Below are 21,639 nucleotides of genomic sequence, written 5' to 3'. Positions count from 1 at the left end.
TAATTTGTACAAGTGTCATTACCATGTGGTAGGGACATGCATATACAAAGGTGACTATGTTTCCTCTTCTTTTCAAAACTTATAATACAATTATTTCTAATGTCACATGAAAATCAATTGGCTGTATTCTTCTGGCTCAGGAAACAGTTTAAAATATTTAATACAACTTCCAGATTTAGCTCTTTGAGAAATGTGCACTAATTAGATGTGCTTCTGGGGAAATGGAATAGGAGACGTTACGAGGCACGACAAATAATTAGCGCGTTTATACTGTCTGAAAGGTAGCGTGTCTTAGAAGGGTAGACAGTGATCTATTGACAGAAGAAGCAAAGGCACCCGCAAAAAATGACCCTTTTATGGCCAAACTGATTGCTTTTACTAAAGCAAATTCATCATGTTGCTAGGTCAGAAGTGTGAATTATTCTTCTCAAGTCCGTTTTGTCTCGAAATGTTGCGAGTGGCTGATTTTAAGAAGTTTATATATAGCTCTTGGCAGAGAGCTCAGCTCAAGGATTTGGACTCCAAATGCAGAGACTTGACTTTGATTTATTTCAGGGGCATGTGACTCTCTCTCTCTCTCTCTCTCTCTCTCTCTCTCTCTCTCTCTCTCTTCTCTTTTTTATACACACAGGGCAAACACAAACACATATGCACAAACACACACATTAGGTATTTATCTAAATGGAATAAAACTGATACCCTTTGAGGTATCAGTTATTGTAGTGATGAGTATCAAATGAACCACAGCCTATAAAGAAACAGATGCTCATAAGAACTTAGGAGAAAATACATCATGGGCTGGATGCAGGAGGGTGTAGCAGATTCCTAAGTTGAGTACAGAATATATGATCAAGAAAATATTTACCAACAGCAAGTGCCTCAAGTGACTGAAAAGTAATAGAGATTTTTTTCGTTTAATATTAAAATCAGTTTTTAAAGTTAGTAAAGTAATGAATTTTATTATTTTGTTTCCATACACAGCTATTTTTACTGGCTCACTTGCCCTATCCTCTTGGCCCTCCTCTGTTGATTGCCCCAACCTCCACTGACCCATCTCACCTTCATGTTGCACTTATGGCATTACCTTGCTATTTGCATGTGCTAACCACCAACCATATGATCTGTTCCTCTTCCTCATGACTTCTTTAGAGTTTTATGGCATATGTATGGGGCATCCATATATATGACATATTACACACACACACACACACACACACACACTCACACACTCACACACACATATGCATATGTTATTATCTTCATGACCACTTTCCAGTTTTATTCCATTTATGCATGTATATAAATATATGTGACATATTCATTATATATGACATGCATACACATATGTATATATGTCATATTTATATATTTACACATATATACATATATGTCATATTTATACTTATATGTCATATATTTGTATAAATACACTCTCTTACACACAAATTTATTTCTAGGATCCACATATAAGAGAAAACACACACACAAAAAAAAAAGAGAAAACACAATTATCTTTGTAAGTCTGGATTATTTCCCTTAATTTTTGCCATTCATTTTTCTCATGAAAGCATATATATATATTTTTTCCCTTAATTTGTATGTTGGTAGACATCTAGCCTGCTTCGAATAGCTAGCCAATGGTGTACAAGCATCATCAGGATCCTTTGGTAATATATCCAGAAGTGCTCTTGGTAGCTCATATAGTGTCTATAGTTAAGTTTTGGATATCGAATTTATGATACTTGAATAGTTTAATGCCCCTACCAGAAGTTAATAAGGCTCTTCAGCCACAACATTCTCACCAGCATATGAATTTTTTAATTAAACTATTTTATATCATTTCTTTTTTTGTATTTTTATTTGATATTTTGTGTATTTACATTTCAAATGTTATTCCATTCCTGGTTTCCCCCTCTTCCATCTCCCCTGTTCCTCCTTCCATGAGGATGCTCCCCATCCAACCACCTACTCCCACCTTAACACCTTGGCATTCCCCTACACTGGGGAAACAAGCTCTCACAGGACCAAGGGTTTCTCTTCCTATTGAAGCTCGACAAGGTCATCCTTTGCTACATATGTGGTCCTCAGGTGTATTCTTCGGTTGGTGGTTTAGTCCTTGTGAGTTCTGGGGAGGTTGGGTCTGGTTGATTGATATTGTTCTTCCTATGGGATTGCAAACCCCTTTAGCTCCTTCAGTCCTTTGGGACCTCCTTTGGTGTTCCCGTGCTTAGTCTGATGTTTAGCTGCAAGCATCCTCATCTGTATCAGTAAGGTTCTGGCAGAGCCTCTTAGGAGACATCCATATCTATCAGGTTCCTGTCAGCAAGTACTTCTTGGCATCAGCAATACTGACTGGGTTTGGTGGCTGCATGTGGGATGGATCCCCATGTGTGGCAATCTCTGGATGGACTTTCCTCCAGTCTCTAGTCTACTCTTTGTCTCTGTATTTCCTCCAATGAGTATTTTGTTCCCCCTTCTATGAAGGACTGAAGCATCCACATTTTGGTCTTCCTTCTTGAGCATATGATCTGTGAATTGTATCTTGGATATTCCAACTTTTGGGTTAATAGACACTTATCAGTGAGTACATTCCATATGTGTCTTTTGTGACTGGGTTACCATCCATTTCCCTAAGAATTTCATGAAGTCATTGTTTTTAATAGCTGAGTAGAGTACTCCATTGTGTAAATGTACCACATGTCTTTCTATCCATTCTTCTGTTGAAGGACATCATTTCATCTTTACTTTTCCCCCTTATGCCCCTCTTAGGTACCATCCTTCATTTCTTCCTCCTGAAATCATGACCCTATTTATTTAATTATTATCCTTACACACACACACACACATACACACACACACACACTCACTCACACTCACACACACATATGCAGGTGTTCACATCTAAATATTTAAGTACAACCTGTTCAGTCCATTTAACATTACTTATATGTAAATAATTTGGGGGATGATCACTTGATATTAGATAACCAATTAAGCTGGTCATCATGCTCAGAATGGAAGGACTATTTCCCTGACTAATGGCATGCATTGTTTGTAGTTCTCTGTCTATAGGTGAGACCCTGGTGAGACTTTTCCCTCTCACGATAGCATAACTATTAGTGTGCTCTGTCTTCAGACACCCATACTCTTGAGGTTATCATAGGTAAAATTTCCCTGTCTTTTCTAGGAGGTACAATCTCAGAGCAACTTTCTTGGTTCTTGGAAATTACAGTCATTCTCTCTCCTATTCAGTAAAGGTCTCTCAGGTTTAGATACAGGAGTATTTTGGTATGTATATCAAATAGGGATAAATATCTCATAGTTACTTGTTTGTATTTTGACTGGTTATGATTTTTTACAATGGCTTTCTATTAAAAAATGAAGTTTCTGTAATGAGAGGCTACAGCTGCTCTTATTTCTTGGCATAAATATTAATGATGCAGTTAGGAATTATGCTAGCTTCATTAAATTTCAGTAACTGATAGGCCTCCCTCTAAGATCCGTGTGTGTGTGTGTATGTGTGTGTGTGTTTGTGTGTGTTTATGTGTGTGTTTGTGTGTGTTTATGTGTGTGTTTGTGTGTGTGTGCGTGTGTGTGTATGTATGTATATATGTATGTATGTATGTGTATATGTATGTATGCATGTATGAATGTATATATAAAAGGAACAAACAATGAGTTGAGTTAGATACCCAGTATCTTTTAGAATTGTTGGCTAGTGAGGGTTCATTAACCATCAAATATTACAGACTATTTTCTAGGCTTTTCTTACTCTCCAGAACTTGGTGGTTAAGCCCAGTTCCTGAAGACACTTTGTATGTGAGTCAGAGTATAATGAAATTAACATGGTATGGACTGGGAAGCTTCATCCCTATTGGTTAACTTTTTCAATGCTGAAAAATGCTATGTACGTGATCAAAGAAGAAAAATGTTCATAACTCTTGCCTGTCTATGAATCCTGTGAGCTACAGTACTAACTGCCTGGCAAGACATGCACACTGGTGCAATAGAGGCAAGACTGACCATTTTTTGATTGGATTTAATTCTCACTCTCTTTGACTATACCCATGCCATTAACAAGCCAACAACCTGTGGCTAGGCAGATCTTAGGTACTAGTAGAGAACCTGTTGTTGCTGTGCTAAATGACATAGTATTAAACTATTTCCCCTTGAATTATCATACCTGTAGATTTGCATCTCTTAACCTTTATCAGAGAAACATCTGTTTGCAATAGAAGGTCTATAGATCACCAGAGACCCATAATTGGGAAAGTTATGGAGAAACTTAGAAATGTTTAGTCATAGGCAGAACAAACATACTGCACATTCTTTTTTATGCTCAAGGTGCAGTAATCACTGTGGAAGGGAGACATAAAGAGTCTTAAGAGGAAACAGTGTCTTCAGGACACAGCAGAGCAGCTGCATGTATGAACTCGTACTGCTTCTGACAGGGGCACAAAACCTGTGTAAGCCAGAGCCAGTCTAAATCCCAGCATGGAATGAAGAATAGGGCATGAATTTCTAGTCCTAGCTGAGAAGATATTGGTGATTGATAGCCGCTGGGAGAGGAGAGTCATTTTTTTTTCTAAGATTGTAACTGCTATGAGTCAACCCTACTCCAGTCCAAAGCATTGCATTCAAGAACATTTGGGCAACATAAATATATCTTAATTGTGTTAACCCATAAAACACACACATAAACAAAATGGCTGTGTAGGGAAGTAATAGGAATGACAGGAGTTGAGGGAGGATGAGTATGATCAAAATACAATCTATTAAATATTCAAGGAAGTAAAAATAATAAAAATGTAAATATCAAAAGGAAATACTTAGCCTTGATATCCACTTTGAGCAAAGCAGAAAGATAAAACACCCAGAGACAGAAATCAGTAAATTATTTTGTGTACACATAAACATGCCAAGTAGTTAGGAAAACTTTACCATTCTTAACATCTTATAAAAATAAAATGAAGCTTGGGAACAAACCTATCAGAGAAGGTGAAAGATCAAATAACTTTAAGGCACTGAAAAAGAAACAAGGAAAAGTGGGGGATGCGTCCTTCATCAGGGTGTTAGATCTAATATTGTCAAAATGGATGTAGTAATGAAACTGATCTACAGATGCAAAACAGTTTCCATGAGAATTCTAATTCATTGTTCAGATAATTAAAAAAATATAAAGTTCACATGGAAACTACAAAGCCTCCAGATACCCATAAGTAATATTGTGTGGAAAACATAGTGCTGGGATATCACAAAATATCGATCAGGAAATGGTTCAGTGGGTAAGGCCCTTGTCAACAAACCTGAGAACCTGAATTGAATTCCCAAAATGAAGGTCAACAGCTTATCCCTTCACCTACACATTTAAACTGTGTGTCTCCACTTCACACCAAAATAAAATAAATATGAGACCTATGAAAGGAGTATGGAACAGGCCCCAAAACACATGTAGACAAGATAAATATAAGAGATGATGCATCAAAATCCCAAATATTATACACACATAACATTTTATTTTTTATTTTTCAATTGTTTATTTTATTTATTTATATTTCAAATGTTGTCCCTCCTTCCAAGTCTCTTCTTTACAAACCTTCATCCTATCCTCTCTCCACTTTGCCTCTAAGAGGGTGCTTCCCTAACCACCCACCCTCTCACTCCTCACCATTCTAGCATCACCCTATGATGGGTCAACAAGCCTCTACAGGACCAAGGGCCTCCCCTCCCACTGATGCCAGATAAGGCAGTTCTATGCTACATATGCAGCTGAAGCCATGGACCCATCCATGTATATTATTAGATAGGTGGTTTAGACCCTGGGAGTCTCTTAATTGATATTGCTTTTCTTCCTATGAGTTTGCTATCCCCTTCAGCTCCTTTAGTCCTTCCCTTAAATCTTCCACTGAGGTCCCCGGGCTTAGTCTGATGGTTGGCTTTGAGTATCTGCATATGTCTTAGAATCTGAAGAGACTATCTCCAATAGATAGGCATGGCTCCCAGTAGAGGGTTGGGTTCACCCACCCACCTCAAAAAATTTTAACCTAGAATTGTTCCTGTCTAAAGGAAATGCAGGGACAAAAAATGGAGCAGAGACTGAAGGAAAGGCCATCCAAAAACATCCCCACCTATGGATCCATCCCATCTGTAGATACCAAACCTTGACACTATTGCTGATCCCAAAAAGCAGTTGCTGACAGGAGCCTGGTATGGCTGTCCTCTGAGAGGCACCCACATTATTTTTGAGAAAGATATCAAAATTTAATGTTGAGAGAAATACAAACAAATGTTCCTTAAATGAAAACTAGATATTCACTTACAAAAGAATAAAATTAGATTTCAATCTCTTATATATAGAAAAATCCATTCAAAATGTATTAAAGAACTGAATAGAAGACTTGAAATCCAAACATTTATGGAAAATAGAGTGAACTCACTTTCAAGATATAGGAACAAGCCAAAAATAATCTTACAACAAAACAATAACAGAACTAACCACATTAAACACAGTGTCAGGTTTGTATCGGTTAACTACTTTGTCTTCATTTCCTTTCTTATCTTTTAGTTTTAGCAATAGAAATATGAGTTCAGGTTAAACAGAGAGACATGAAGATCTGGACTTGGGGGGGACATAAGAATTCTATGTCTATCTAAATATTATAGGAAAAGGTCATTTTATTGGTTATTTTTTATTTATTTACTTTTCAAATATCCCCTTTCCCAATTTCCTGTCCATAAACCTCCTATGCCACCCACTTTGGCTTCTTCTATGAGGGTTTTTCCCGACTCATCCACCCACCCTTTCCTGCTTCCTTGCCCTGACATTCCACTACCGGGAATGAGACTTGGCAGGGCCAAGGAATTCTCTTCTCATTGATGCCCAACAAAGTCATCCTCTGCTACACATGCAGCTGGAGTCATGGGTCTGTCCATGTGTACCCTGGTTGGTTGGTATTGTTCTTATGGGGTTGCAAACCCCTTCATCTTCTTCAATCCTTTCTCTAACTCCCCCAATGGAGACCCCATTCTCAGTTCAATGGTTGTCTTGAAGCATTCGCCTCTGTATTTGTCATGCTCTGGCAGAGCCTCTCAGGAGATAGCTGTATCAGGCTCCTGTCAGCACGCACTTCTTGGCATCAGCAATATTGTCTGGGTTGGGTGGCTGTACATATATGGGGTGGATCCTCAGGTGGGGCAGTCTCTGGATGGCCTTTCCTTCCGTCTCTGCTCCAAACTTTGTATACATGTTTCCTCCTATGAATATTTTTGTTCTCCCTTCTAAGAAGGACTGAAGCACTTGAACTTTGTTCATACTTCCTTTTGAGCTTCATGTGGTCTGTAAATTGTACCTTGGGTAATCTGAGCTTTTGGACTAAAATCCACTTATCAGTGAGTGCCTACCATGTGTGGTTTGTTTGTGATTGGGTTACCTCACTCAGGATGATATTTTATAGTTCCACGCATTTGCCTATGAATTTCATGAAGGCATTGTTTTTAATAGCTGAGTAGTACTCCATTGTACAAATGTACCACATTTTGTATCCATTCCTCTATTGAGGAACATGTGGGTTCTTTCTAGCTTCTGGCAATTATAAATAAGAGTGCTATGAACATAGTGGAGCATGTGTCCTTGTTATATGTTAGAGCATCTTTTGGGTATATGCCCAGGAGTGGCATACCTGGGTCCTGAGCTAGCACTAATCTAATTTTCTAAGGAAACTCCAGACTGATTTCCAAAGTGATTATAAAAGCTTGTAATCCCACCAACAATGGAGGCATGTTCCTCGTTCTCCACATCCTTGCCAGCATCTTCTTTTGCCTTTTAATTAAAGAAGATACAAACAAGACCTGTGTCACTGTTGGGTTAACTTCACACAAACTAGATCCATATGGAAAAAAGAGAGTTGCAAAAATTGCCTATGGATATGCCTGTGAGGAATTTTCATTCTTGATTTAGACTACCTTGTATTTTTGTTTCTTTATTTGCATAAATATAAATATATAATAGCAACGTTTTAATAATTTTTCCTTCTTTGGGTAGTGTTTTTAGTTCTATCTCTACATTTGAATAAAGTTGTAGCTAATTATTTTTATCGACTAATTCCTTTAATTTTTATCAATTGATAGTCTGGTAAACAATTTCAAGCATGGGATAATTATCATTAAATTCTCAGTAGTTATAACACAATTCTTTTTGTGTTGATGCAGGTTTTAATTTCTTTTAGATAAATGTTTAAGAATGTGATTATACATGTTGTGGTACATATTCATTCATTCTTAGAAAGTTTAAATTGCTCTTTTATGCTTCTTTAGCAATGCATAAAATCATTTATTCAAATATAAATGCTGATGTTATCTTTTAAAAATTACTATGTATTTGGTAAGTATATAAATATTTGGTTGAGTTTAAAAAGAATAACCAACATGCTTATTTCCCATGCATAAGCATATGTTTAGACATTTTTTACTAGAATGACTACTATGAGATTTTATATTTTTTTAATATAAGAAACAGTTATATGTAACAAAATGTGGACCAAAAGTACAATAATAAAAATACCTAGAAGCATAATATTTTACCTCAAGGCCACAATTTGAGAACCCTGTGATCCAAAATGAAAGTATCAAGTTCACATTCTTATCTATTTTCTTTTTTTTTTTTTTTTTTTTTTTTTTTTTTTTTTTTTTTTTTTTTTTTTTTTACATTTCTTTTTTTTTTTTTTTTATTAACTTGAGTATTTCTTATATACATTTCGAGTGTTATTCCCTTTCCCGGTTTCCGGGCAAACATCCCCCTCCCCCCTCCCCTTCCTTATGGGTGTTCCCCTCCCAACCCTCCCCCCATTGCCGCCCTCCCCCCATAGACTAGTTCACTGTGGGTTCAGTCTTAGCAGGACCCAGGGCTTCCCCTTCCACTGGTGGTCTTACTAGGATATTCATTGCTACCTATGGGGTCAGAGTCCAGGGTCAGTCCATGTATAGTCTTTAGGTAGTGGCTTAGTCCCTGGAAGCTCTGGTTGCTTGGCATTGTTGTACTTTTGGGGTCTCGAGCCCCTTCAAGCTCTTCCAGTTCTTTCTCTGATTCCTTCAATAGGGGACCTATTCTCAGTTCAGTGGTTTGCTGCTGGCATTCGCCTCTATATTTGCTGTATTCTGGCTGTGTCTCTCAGGAGCGATCTACATCCGGCTCCTGTCGGTCTGCACTTCTTTGCTTCATCCATCTTGTCTAATTGGGTGGCTGTATATGTATGGGCCACATGTGGGGCAGGCTCTGAATGGGTGTTCCTTCAGTCTCTGTTTTAATCTTTGCCTCTCCCTTCCCTGCCAAGGGTATTCTTTTTCCTCATTTAAAGAAGGAGTGAAGCATTCACATTTTGATCATCCGTCTTGAGTTTCGTTTGTTCTAGGGATCTAGGGTAATTCAATCATTTGGGCTAATAGCCACTTATCAATGAGTGCATACCATGTATGTCTTTCTGTGATTGGGTTAGCTCACTCAGGATGATATTTTCCAGTTCCAACCATTTGCCTACGAATTTCATAAACTCGTTGTTTTTGATAGCTGAGTAATATTCCATTGTGTAGATGTACCACATTTTCTGTATCCATTCCTCTGTTGAAGGGCATCTGGGTTCTTTCCAGCTTCTGGCTATTATAAATAAGGCTGCGATGAACATAGTGGAGCACGTGTCTCTTTTATATGTTGAGGCATCTTTTGGGTATATGCCCAAGAGAGGTATAGCTGGATCATCAGGCAGTTCAATGTCCAATTTTCTGAGGAACCTCCAGACTGATTTCCAGAATGGTTTTACCAGTCTGCAATCCCACCAACAATGGAGGAGTGTTCCTCTTTCTCCACATCCTCGCCAGCATCTGCTGTCACCTGAGTTTTTGATCTTAGCCAATCGCACTGGTGTGAGGTGAAATCTCAGGGTTGTTTTGATTTGCATTTCCCTTATGACTAAAGATGTTGAACATTTCTTTAGGTGTTTCTCAGCCATTCGGCATTCCTCAGCTGTGAATTCTTTGTTTAGCTCTGAACCCCATTTTTTAATAGGGTTATTTGTTTCCCTGCGGTCTAACTTCTTGAGTTCTTTGTATATTTTGGAAATAAGGCCTCTATCTGTTGTAGGATTGGTAAAGATCTTTTCCCAATCTGTTGGTTGCCGTTTTGTCCTAACCACAGTGTCCTTTGCCTTACAGAAGCTTTGCAGTTTTATGAGATCCCATTTGTCGATTCTTGATCTTAGAGCATAAGCCATTGGTGTTTTGTTCAGGAAATTTTTTCCAGTGCCCATGTGTTCCAGATGCTTCCCTAGTTTTTCTTCTATTAGTTTGAGTGTGTCTGGTTTGATGTGGAGGTCCTTGATCCACTTGGACTTAAGCTTTGTACAGGGTGATAAGGATGGATCGATCTGCATTCTTCTACATGTTGCCCTCCAGTTGAACCAGCACCATTTGCTGAAAATACTATCTTTTTTCCATTGGATGGTTTTGGCTCCTTTGTCAAAAATCAAGTGACCATAGGTGTGTGGGTTCATTTCTGGGTCTTCAATTCTATTCCATTGGTCTATCTGTCTGTCTCTGTACCAATACCATGCAGTTTTTATCACTATTGCTCTGTAATACTGCTTGAGTTCAGGGATAGTGATTCCCCCTGAAGTCCTTTTATTGTTGAGGATAGCTTTAGCTATCCTGGGTTTTTTGTTATTCCAGATGAATTTGCAAATTGTTCTGTCTAACTCTTTGAAGAATTGGATTGGTATTTTGATGGGGATTGCATTGAATCTGTAGATTGCTTTTGGTAAAATGGCCATTTTTACCATATTAATCCTGCCAATCCATGAGCATGGGAGATCTTTCCATCTTCTGAGGTCTTCTTCAATTTCTTTCCTCAGTGTCTTGAAGTTCTTATTGTACAGATCTTTTACTTGCTTGGTTAAAGTCACACCGAGGTACTTTATATTATTTGGGTCTATTATGAAGGGTGTCGTTTCCCTAATTTCTTTCTCGGCTTGTTTCTCTTTTGTATAGAGGAAGGCAACTGATTTATTTGAGTTAATTTTATACCCAGCCACTTTGCTGAAGTTGTTTATCAGCTTTAGTAGTTCTCTGGTGGAACTTTTGGGATCACTTAAATATACTATCATGTCATCTGCAAATAGTGATATTTTGACCTCTTCTTTTCCGATCTGTATCCCTTTGATCTCCTTTTGTTGTCTGATTGCTCTGGCTAGAACTTCAAGAACTATATTGAATAAGTAGGGAGAGAGTGGGCAGCCTTGTCTAGTCCCTGATTTTAGTGGGATTGCTTCAAGTTTCTCTCCATTTAGTTTAATGTTAGCAACTGGTTTGCTGTATATGGCTTTTACTATGTTTAGGTATGGGCCTTGAATTCCTATTCTTTCCAGGACTTTTATCATGAAGGGGTGTTGAATTTTGTCAAATGCTTTCTCAGCATCTAATGAAATGATCATGTGGTTCTGTTCTTTCAGTTTGTTTATATAATGGATCACGTTGATGGTTTTCCGTATATTAAACCATCCCTGCATGCCTGGGATGAAGCCTACTTGATCATGGTGGATGATTGTTTTGATGTGCTCTTGAATTCGGTTTGCCAGAATTTTATTGAGTATTTTTGCGTCGATATTCATAAGGGAAATTGGTCTGAAGTTCTCTTTCTTTGTTGTGTCTTTGTGTGGTTTAGGTATAAGAGTAATTGTGGCTTCGTAGAAGGAATTCGGTAGGGCTCCATCTGTTTCAATTTTGTGGAATAGTTTGGATAATATTGGTATGAGGTCTTCTATGAAGGTTTGATAGAATTCTGCACTAAACCCGTCTGGACCTGGGCTCTTTTTGGTTGGGAGACCTTTAATGACTGCTTCTATTTCCTTAGGAGTTATGGGGTTGTTTAACTGGTTTATCTGTTCCTGATTTAACTTCGATACCTGGTATCTGTCTAGGAAATTGTCCATTTCCTGAAGATTTTCAAATTTTGTTGAATATAGGTTTTTATAGTAAGATCTGATGATTTTTTGAATTTCCTCCGAATCTGTAGTTATGTCTCCCTTTTCATTTCTGATTTTGTTAATTTGGACGCACTCTCTGTGTCCTCTCGTTAGTCTGGCTAAGGGTTTATCTATCTTGTTGATTTTCTCAAAGAACCAACTTTTGGTTCTGTTGATTCTTTCTATGGTCCTTTTTGTTTCTACTTGGTTGATTTCAGCTCTGAGTTTGATTATTTCCTGCCTTCTACTCCTCCTGGGTGTATTTGCTTCTTTTTGTTCTAGAGCTTTTAGGTGTGCTGTCAAGCTGCTGACATATGCTCTTTCCTGTTTCTTTCTGCAGGCACTCAGCGCTATGAGTTTTCCTCTTAGCACAGCTTTCATTGTGTCCCATAAGTTTGAGTATGTTGTATCTTCATTTTCATTAAATTCTAAAAAGTTTTTAATTTCTTTCTTTATTTCTTCCTTGACCAGGTTATCATTGAGTAGAGCATTGTTCAATTTCCACGTATATGTGGGCATTCTTCCCTTTTTGTTATTGAAGACCAGTTTTAGGCCGTGGTGGTCCGATAGCACGCATGGGATTATTTCTATCTTTCTGTACCTGTTGAGGCCCGTTTTTTGACCAATTATATGGTCAATTTTGGAGAAAGTACCATGAGGAGCTGAGAAGAAGGTATATCCTTTTGCTTTAGGATAGAATGTTCTATAAATATCCGTTAAGTCCATTTGGCTCATGACTTCTCTTAGTCTGTCTACATCACTGTTTAATTTCTGTTTCCATGATCTGTCCATTGATGAGAGTGGGGTGTTGAAATCTCCCACTATTATTGTGTGAGGTGCAATGTGTGTTTTGAGCTTTAGTAAGGTTTCTTTTACATATGTAGGTGCCCTTGTATTTGGGGCATAGATATTTAGGATTGAGAGTTCATCTTGGTTGATTTTTCCTTTGATGAATATGAAGTGTCCTTCCTTATCTTTTTTGATGACTTTTAGTTGGAAATTGATTTTATTTGATATTAGAATGGCTACTCCAGCTTGCTTCTTCTGACCATTTGCTTGGAAAGTTGTTTTCCAGCCTTTCACTCTGAGGTAGTGTCTGTCTTTGTCTCTGAGGTGTGTTTCCTGTAGGCAGCAGAATGCAGGGTCCTCGTTGCGTATCCAGTTTGTTAATCTATGTCTTTTTATTGGGGAGTTGAGGCCATTGATATTGAGAGATATTAAGGAATAGTGCTTATTGCTTCCCGTTATATTCATATTTGATGTGAGGTTATGTTTGTGTGCTTTCATTCTCTTTGTTTTGTTGCCAAGACGATTAGTTTCTTGCTTCTTCTAGGGTATAGCTTGCCTCCTTATGTTGGGCTTTACCATTTATTATCCTTTGTAGTGCTGGATTTGTAGAAAGATATTGTGTAAATTTGGTTTTGTCATGGAATATCTTGGTTTCTCCATCAATGTTAATTGAGAGTTTTGCTGGATACAGTAATCTGGGCTGGCATTTGTGTTCTCTTAGGGTCTGTATAACATCAGTCCAGGATCTTCTGGCCTTCATAGTTTCTGGCGAGAAGTCTGGTGTGATTCTGATAGGTCTCCCTTTATATGTTACTTGACCTTTTTCCCTTACTGCTTTTAATATTCTTTCTTTATTTTGTGCGTTTGGTGTTTTGACAATTATGTGACGGGAGGTGTTTCTTTTCTGGTCCAATCTATTTGGAGTTCTGTAGGCTTCCTGTATGTCTATGGGTATCTCTTTTTTTAGGTTAGGGAAGTTTTCTTCTATGATTTTGTTGAAGATATTTACTGGTCCTTTGAGCTGGGAGTCTTCACTCTCTTCTATACCTATTATCCTTAGGTTTGATCTTCTCATTGAGTCCTGGATTTCCTGTATGTTTTGGACCAGTAGCTTTTTCCGCTTTACATTATCTTTGACAGTTGAGTCAATGATTTCTATGGAATCTTCTGCTCCTGAGATTCTCTCTTCCATCTCTTGTATTCTGTTGGTGAAGCTTGTATCTACAGCTCCTTGTCTCTTCTTTTGGTTTTCTATATCCAGGGTTGTTTCCATGTGTTCTTTCTTGATTGCTTCTATTTCCATTTTTAATTCCTTCAACTGTTTGATTGTGTTTTCCTGGAATTCTTTCAGGGATTTTTGCGATTCCTCTCTGTAGGCTTTTACTTGTTTATTAATGTTTTCCTGTGCTTCCCTAAGTGTGTTCAGGTCTTTCCTGAAGTCCTCCAGCATCATGATCAAATATGATTTTGAAACTAGATCTTGCTTTTCTGGTGTGTTTGGATATTCCATGTTTGTTTTGGTGGGAGAATTGGGCTCCGATGATGGCATGTAGTCTTGGTTTCTGTTGCTTGGGTTCCTGCGCTTGCCTCTCGCCATCGGATTATCTCTAGTGTTACTTTGTTCTGCTATTTCTGACAGTGGCTAGACTGTCCTATAAGCCTGTGTGTCAGGAGTGCTGTAGACCTGTTTTCCTCTCTTTCAGTCAGTTATGGGGACAGAGTGTTCTGCTTTCGGGCGTGTAGTTTTTCCTCTCTACAGGTCTTCAGCTGTTCCTGTGGGCCTGTGTCTTGAGTTCACCAGGCAGCTTTCTTGCAGCAGAAAATTTGGTCTTACCTGTGGTCCCGAGGCTCAGGTTTGCTCGTGGGGTGCTGTCCAGGGGCTCTCTGCAGCGGCAGCAACCAGGAAGACCTGTGCCGCCCCTTCCGGGAGCTTCAGTGCACCAGGGTTCCAGATGGTCTTTGGCTTTTTCCTCTGGCGTCCGAGATGTGTGTGCAGGGAGCAGTCTCTTCTGGTTTCCCAGGCCTGTCTGCCTCTCTGAAGGTTTAGCTCTCCCTCCCACGGGATTTGGGTGCAGAGAACTGTTTATCCGGTCTGTTTCCTTCAGGGTCCGGCGGTGTCTCCGGCAGGGGTCCTGCCGCTCCTGGGCCCTCCCCCACGGGAGCCCAGAGGCCTTATACAGTTTCCTCTTGGGCCAGGGATGTGGGCAGGGGTGAGCAGTGTTGGTGGTCTCTTCTGCTCTGCAGCCTCAGGAGTGCCCACCTGACCAGGCGGTTGGGTCTCTCTCTCACCGGGTCTGGGAGCAGAGAGCTGCTGCGGGCCGGGATCCGCGGGTGTGGGACTTCCGGTAAACACAGAACGTGCCCGGTTCTAGAGAAATTCTGCTTCCGTGTGTCCCAAGCTCACCAGGCAGCTTTCTTGCAGCAGAAAATTTGGTCTTACCTGTGGTCCCGAGGCTCAAGTTCGCTCGTGGGGTGCTGCCCAGGGGCTCTCTGCAGCGGCAGCAACCAGGAAGACCTGTGCCGCCCCTTCCGGGAGCTTCAGTGCACCAGGGTTCCAGATGGTCTTTGGCTTTTTCCTCTGGCGTCCGAGATGTGTGTGCAGGGAGCAGTCTCTTCTGGTTTCCCAGGCCTGTCTGCCTCTCTGAAGGTTTAGCTCTCCCTCCCACGGGATTTGGGTGCAGAGAACTGTTTATCCGGTCTGTTTCCTTCAGGGTCCGGCGGTGTCTGTGGCAGGGGTCCTGCCGCTTCTGGGCCCTCCCCCACGGGAGCCCAGAGGCCTTATACAGTTTCCTCTTGGGCCAGGGATGTGGGCAGGGGTGAGCAGTGTTGGTGGTCTCTTCTGCTCTGCAGCCTCAGGAGTGCCCACCTGACCAGGCGGTTGGGTCTCTCTCTCACCGGGTCTGGGAGCAGAGAGCTGCTGCGGGCCGGGATCCGCGGGTGTGGGACTTCCGGTAAACACAGAACGTGCCCGGTTCTAGAGAAATTCTGCTTCCGTGTGTCCCAAGCTCACCAGGCAGCTTTCTTGCAGCAGAAAATTTGGTCTTACCTGTGGTCCCGAGGCTCAAGTTCGCTCGTGGGGTGCTGCCCAGGGGCTCTCTGCAGCGGCAGCAACCAGGAAGACCTGTGCCGCCCCTTCCGGGAGCTTCAGTGCACCAGGGTTCCAGATGGTCTTTGGCTTTTTCCTCTGGCGTCCGAGATGTGTGTGCAGGGAGCAGTCTCTTCTGGTTTCCCAGGCCTGTCTGCCTCTCTGAAGGTTTAGCTCTCCCTCCCACGGGATTTGGGTGCAGAGAACTGTTTATCCGGTCTGTTTCCTTCAGGGTCCGGCGGTGTCTGTGGCAGGGGTCCTGCCGCTTCTGGGCCCTCCCCCACGGGAGCCCAGAGGCCTTATACAGTTTCCTCTTGGGCCAGGGATGTGGGCAGGGGTGAGCAGTGTTGGTGGTCTCTTCTGCTCTGCAGCCTCAGGAGTGCCCACCTGACCAGGCGGTTGGGTCTCTCTCTCACCGGGTCTGGGAGCAGAGAGCTGCTGCGGGCCGGGATCCGCGGGTGTGGGACTTCCGGTAAACACAGAACGTGCCCGGTTCTAGAGAAATTCTGCTTCCGTGTGTCCCAAGCTCACCAGGCAGCTTTCTTGCAGCAGAAAATTTGGTCTTACCTGTGGTCCCGAGGCTCAAGTTCGCTCGTGGGGTGCTGCCCAGGGGCTCTCTGCAGCGGCAGCAACCAGGAAGACCTCTCTTATCTATTTTCTACAATATTTTCTGGGTCTATGATATTAAGACATGTTTTGTAACTCAGATTCTGCTCTAACAAGAATCTTTTGTCCTGCAGTAACAGTTATATATTTAATATTGTAAATAGTAATATACAAGTGATCAGAAATCAGAATGACAATTTATACATGGAAAATGTAGAACAGTTCCATTTTGACATCCATCTGCAAAGAATTCTTAACATTAAACAGGACAGCAGTTAAAATTATCTCCTATAGACAATGTAGAGTAGGGAAATCCAAGTTAAACTTCACTGCAATCTAAGTTGAAATAAAAAAAATTATTACACCTAAACCCTAAAGGACTGAGAAACATAAGTAAATGGAGACAGTCAAATGTGTTGACAATTCATTGCCACTGAAGGGAAATTTAAGCACTGTTTTACAAAGAAACTTATTTATATAGGATAGTTAGTTAGAACACATAAAGTGCATTTTAAAAATGAACTTTATAAATATACAGGATTTTTCTTATTACAAATACTTATTTATTTTATGTATATGTGTACAGTGTGGCTATCTTCAGACACATCAGAAGAGGGCATCAGATCCAATTACAGATGGTTCTGAACCACCATGTAGTATTTACTGGGGATTGAACTCAGGACATCTGGAAAAACAGTCAGTGTTCTTAAACACTGAGCCATGTGTCCAGCCCCCTTCATCTTCTTTCTTTCTTTCTTTTTTCAATTTTTATTAACATGAGTATTTCTTATTTACATTTCAATTGTTATTCCACTTCCAGGTTTCCAGCCAACATGTCCATAACCCCTCCCACTCCCCTTCTATATGTTCCTTCCCATCCTCCCCCCAACAATCACGTTCACTGGGGATTCAGTCATGGCAGGACCAAGGGCTTCCCCTTCCACTGCTGCTCTTACTAGGCTATTCATTGCTACCTATGAGGTTGGAGCCCAGGGTCAGTCCATGTATAGTCTTTGGGTAGTGGCTTAGTCCCTGGAAGCTCTGGTTGCTTGGCATTGTTGTTCCGATGGGGTCTGAAGCCCCTTCAAGCTCTTTCAGTCCGTTCTAAGATTCCTTCTACGGGTATCCCAGTCTCAGTTCAGTGGTGTGCTGTTGGCATTGGCCTATGCATTTGCTGTATTCTGGCTGCGTCTCTCAGGAGAGATCTACACCCAGTTCCTGTCTGCCTGTACTTCTTTGCTTCACCCATCTTATCTAATTGGGTGGCTGTATATGTATGGGCCACATGTGGGGCAGGCTCTGAATGGGTGTTCCTTCAGTCTCTGTTTTAATTTTTGCCTCTCTCTTCCCTGCCAAGGGTATTCTTGTTCCCCTTTTAAAGAAGGAGTGAAGCATTCACATTTTGATCATCCTTCTTGAGTTTCATGTGTTCTGTGCATCTAGGGTAATTCAAGCATTTGGGCTAATAGCCACTTATCAATGAGTGCATTCCACATGTGTTTTTCTGTGATTGCGTTACCTCATTCAGGATGATATTTTCCAGTTCCATCCATTTGCCTATGAATTTCATAAAGTCCTTGTTTTTGATAGCTGAGTAATATTCCATTGTGTAGATTTACCAAATTTTCTGTATCCATTCCTCTGTTGAAGGGCGTCTGGGTTTTGTCTAGCTACTGGCTATGATAAATGAGGCTGCTATAAACATAGGGGAGCATGTGTCTTTGTTATATGTCGGGGCATCTTTTGGGTATATGCCCAAGAGAGGTATAGTTGGGTCCTCAGGTAGTTCACTGTCCAATTTTCTGAGGAACCTCCAGACTGATTCCCAGAATGGTTGTACCAGTCAGCAACCCCACCAACAATGGAGGAGTGTTCCTCTTCTCCACATCCTCGCCAGCATTTGCTATCACCTGAGTTTTTGATCTTAGCCGTTCTCACTGGTGTGAGGGGAAATCTCAGGGTTGTTTTGATTTGCATTTCCCTTATGACTAAAGATGTTGAACATTTCTTTAGGTGTTTCTCAGCCATTCGGCATTCCTCAGCTGTAAATTCTTTGTTTAGCTCTAAACCCCATTTTTTAATAGGGTTATTTGTCTCCCTGCGGTCTAACTTCTTGAGTTCTTTGTATATTTTGGATATAAGCCCTCTATCAGTTGTAGGATTGGTAAAGATCTTTTCCCAATCTGTTGGTTGCTGTTTTGTCCTAACCACAGTGTCCTTTGCCTTACAGAAGCTTTGCAGTTTTATGAGATCCCATTTGTCGATTCTTGATCTTAGAGCATAAGCCATTGGTGTTTTTTTCAGGAAATTTTTCCAGTGCCCATGTGTTCAAGACCCTTCCCCACTTTTTCTTCTATTAGTTTGAGTGTATCTGGTTTGATGTAGATGTCCTTGATCCACCTGGACTTAAGCTTTGTACAGTGTGATAAGCATGGATCGATCTGCATTCTTCTACATGCTGACCTCCAGTTGAACCACCACCATTTGCTGAAAATGCTATCTTTTTTCCATTGGATGGTTTTGGCTCCTTTGTCAATCATGAAGTGACCATAGATGTGTGTGTTCATTTCTGGGTCTTCAATTTTATTCCACTGGTCTATCTGTCTGTCTCTTTACCAATACCATGCAGTTTTTATCACTATTGCTCTGTAATACTGCTTGAGTTCAGGGATAGTGATTCACCTAGAAGTCCTTTTATTATTGTGGATAGTTTTAACTATCCTGGGATTTTTGTTATTCCAGATGAATTTGCAAATTGTTCTGTCTAACTCCCTGAAGAATTGGATTGGTATTTTGATGGGGATTGCACTAAATCTGTAGATTGCTTTTGATAAAATGGCCATTTTTACTAAATTAATCCTGCCAAACCATGAGCCTAGGAGATCTTTCCATCTTCTGAGGTCTTCTTCAATTTCTTTCTTCAAAATCTTGAAGTTCTTATCATACAGATCTTTCACTTGCTTGGTTAAAGTCACAACGAGGTATTTTATATTATTTCGGACTATTAGGAAGGGTGTCGTTTCCCTAATTTCTTTCTTGACTTGTTTCTCTTTTGTGTAGAGGAAGGCTACTGATTTATTTGAGCTAATTTTATACCCAGTCACTTTGCTGAAGGCGTTTATCAGGTTTAATAGATCTCTGGTGGAACTTTTGGGATCACTTATATATACTATCATGTCATCTGCAAATAGTGATGTTTTGACTTCTTCTTTTCCAATCTGTATCCCCTTGATCTCCTTTTGTCGTCTGATTGCTCTGGCTAGAACTTCAAGAACTACATTGAATAAGTAGGGAGAGAGTGGGCAGCCTTGTCTAGTCCCTGATTTTAGTGGGATTGCTTCAAGTTTCTCTCCATTTAGTTTAATGTTAGTGACTAGTTTGCTGTATATGGCTTTCACTATGTCTAGGTATGGGCCTTGAATTCCTATTCTTTCCAGGACTTTTATCATGAAGGGGTGTTGAATTTTGTCAAATGCTTTCTCAGCATCTAATTAAATGATCATGTGGTTTTGTTCTTTAAGTTTGCTTATATAATGGATCACATTGATGGTTTTCCATATATTAAACTATCCCTTCATGCCTGGGATGAAGCCTACTTGATCATGGTGTATGATTGTTTTGATGTGCTCTTGGATTCGGTTTGCCAGAATTTTATTGAGTATTTTTGCGTCGATATTCATAAGGGAACTTGGTCTGAAATTCTCTTTCTTTGTTGGGTCTTTGTTTGGTTTAGTTATAAGAGTAATTGTGGCTTCATAGAAGGAATTCAGTAGCACTCCATCTGTTTCAATTTTGTGGAATAGTTTAGATAGCATTGGTATGAGGTCTTCTATGAAGGTCTGATAGAATTCTGCACTGAACCCATCTGGACCTGGGTTCTCTTGGGTTGGGAGACCTTTAATGACTGCTTCTATTTCTTTAGGAGTTACAGGGTTGTTTTAATGGTTTGTCTGTTCCTGATTTAACTTCGGTACCTGGTATCTGTCTGGGAAATTGTCCATTTCCTGCAGATTTTCAAGTTTTGTAGTAAGATCTGATGATTTTTTGAATTTCCTCTGACTCTGTAGTTATACATTCCTTTTCATTTCTGATTTTGTTAATTTGGACACACTCTCTGTGTTCTCTCGTTAGTCTGGCTAAGGGTTTATCCCTCTTGTTGATTTTCTCAAAGAACCGACTTTTGATCCTGTTGATTCTTTGTATGGTCCTTTTTGTTTCTGCTTGGTTGATTTCTACTCTGAGTTTGATTATTTCCTGCCTTCTACTCCTCCTGGGTGTATTTGCTTCTTTTTGTTCTAGAGCTTTTAGGTGTGCAGTCAAGTTGCTGATATATGCTCTCTCCTGTTTCTTTCTCCAGGCACTCAGCGCTATGAGTTTTCCTCTTAGCACAGCTTTCATTGTGTCCCATTCGTTTGGGTATGTTGTACCTTCATTTTCATTAAATCTAAGAAATCTTTAATTTCTTTCTTTATTTCTTCCTTGACCAGGTTATCATTGAGTAGAGCATTCTTCAACTTCCATGTATATGTGGGCGTTCTTCCCTTATTGTTATTGAAGACCAGCTTTAGCCCATGGTGGTCTGATAGGACACATGGAATTATTTCTATCTTTCTGTATCTGTTGAGGCCTGTTTTGTGACCAATTACATGGTCAATTTTGGAGAAAGTGCCATGAGGTGGTGAGAATAAGGTATATCCTTTTGTTTTAGGATGTAATGTTCTATAAATATCTGTTAAATCCATTTGGTTCATGACTTCTCTTAGTCTGTCCATGTCTCTGTTTAATTTCTATTTCCATGATCCGTCCATTGATGAGAGTGGGGTGTTGAAATCTCCTACTATTATTGTGTGTGGTGCAATGTGTACTTTGAGCTTTAGTAAGGTTTCTTTTATGTATGTAGGTGCCCTTGTATTTGGGGCATAGTTATTTAGGATTGATAGTTCATCTTGGATGGATTTTTCCTTTGATGAATATGAAGTGTCCTTCCTTATCCTTTTTGATGACTTTTAGTTGAAAATCGTTTTATTTGATATTAGAATGGCTACTCCAGCTTGCTTCTTCAGACCATTTGCTTGGAAGTTGTTTTCCAGCCTTTCACTCTGAGGTAGTGTCTGTTTTTGTCTCTGAGGTGTGTTTCCTGTAGGCAGCAAA

This window comes from Rattus norvegicus, chromosome 13, assembly GCF_021556685.1.
Source record: "Rattus norvegicus strain SHRSP/BbbUtx chromosome 13, alternate assembly SHRSP_T2T, whole genome shotgun sequence".
Classification (NCBI taxonomy): Eukaryota; Metazoa; Chordata; class Mammalia; order Rodentia; family Muridae; genus Rattus; species Rattus norvegicus.
This window is presented reverse-complemented; position numbering follows the sequence as displayed.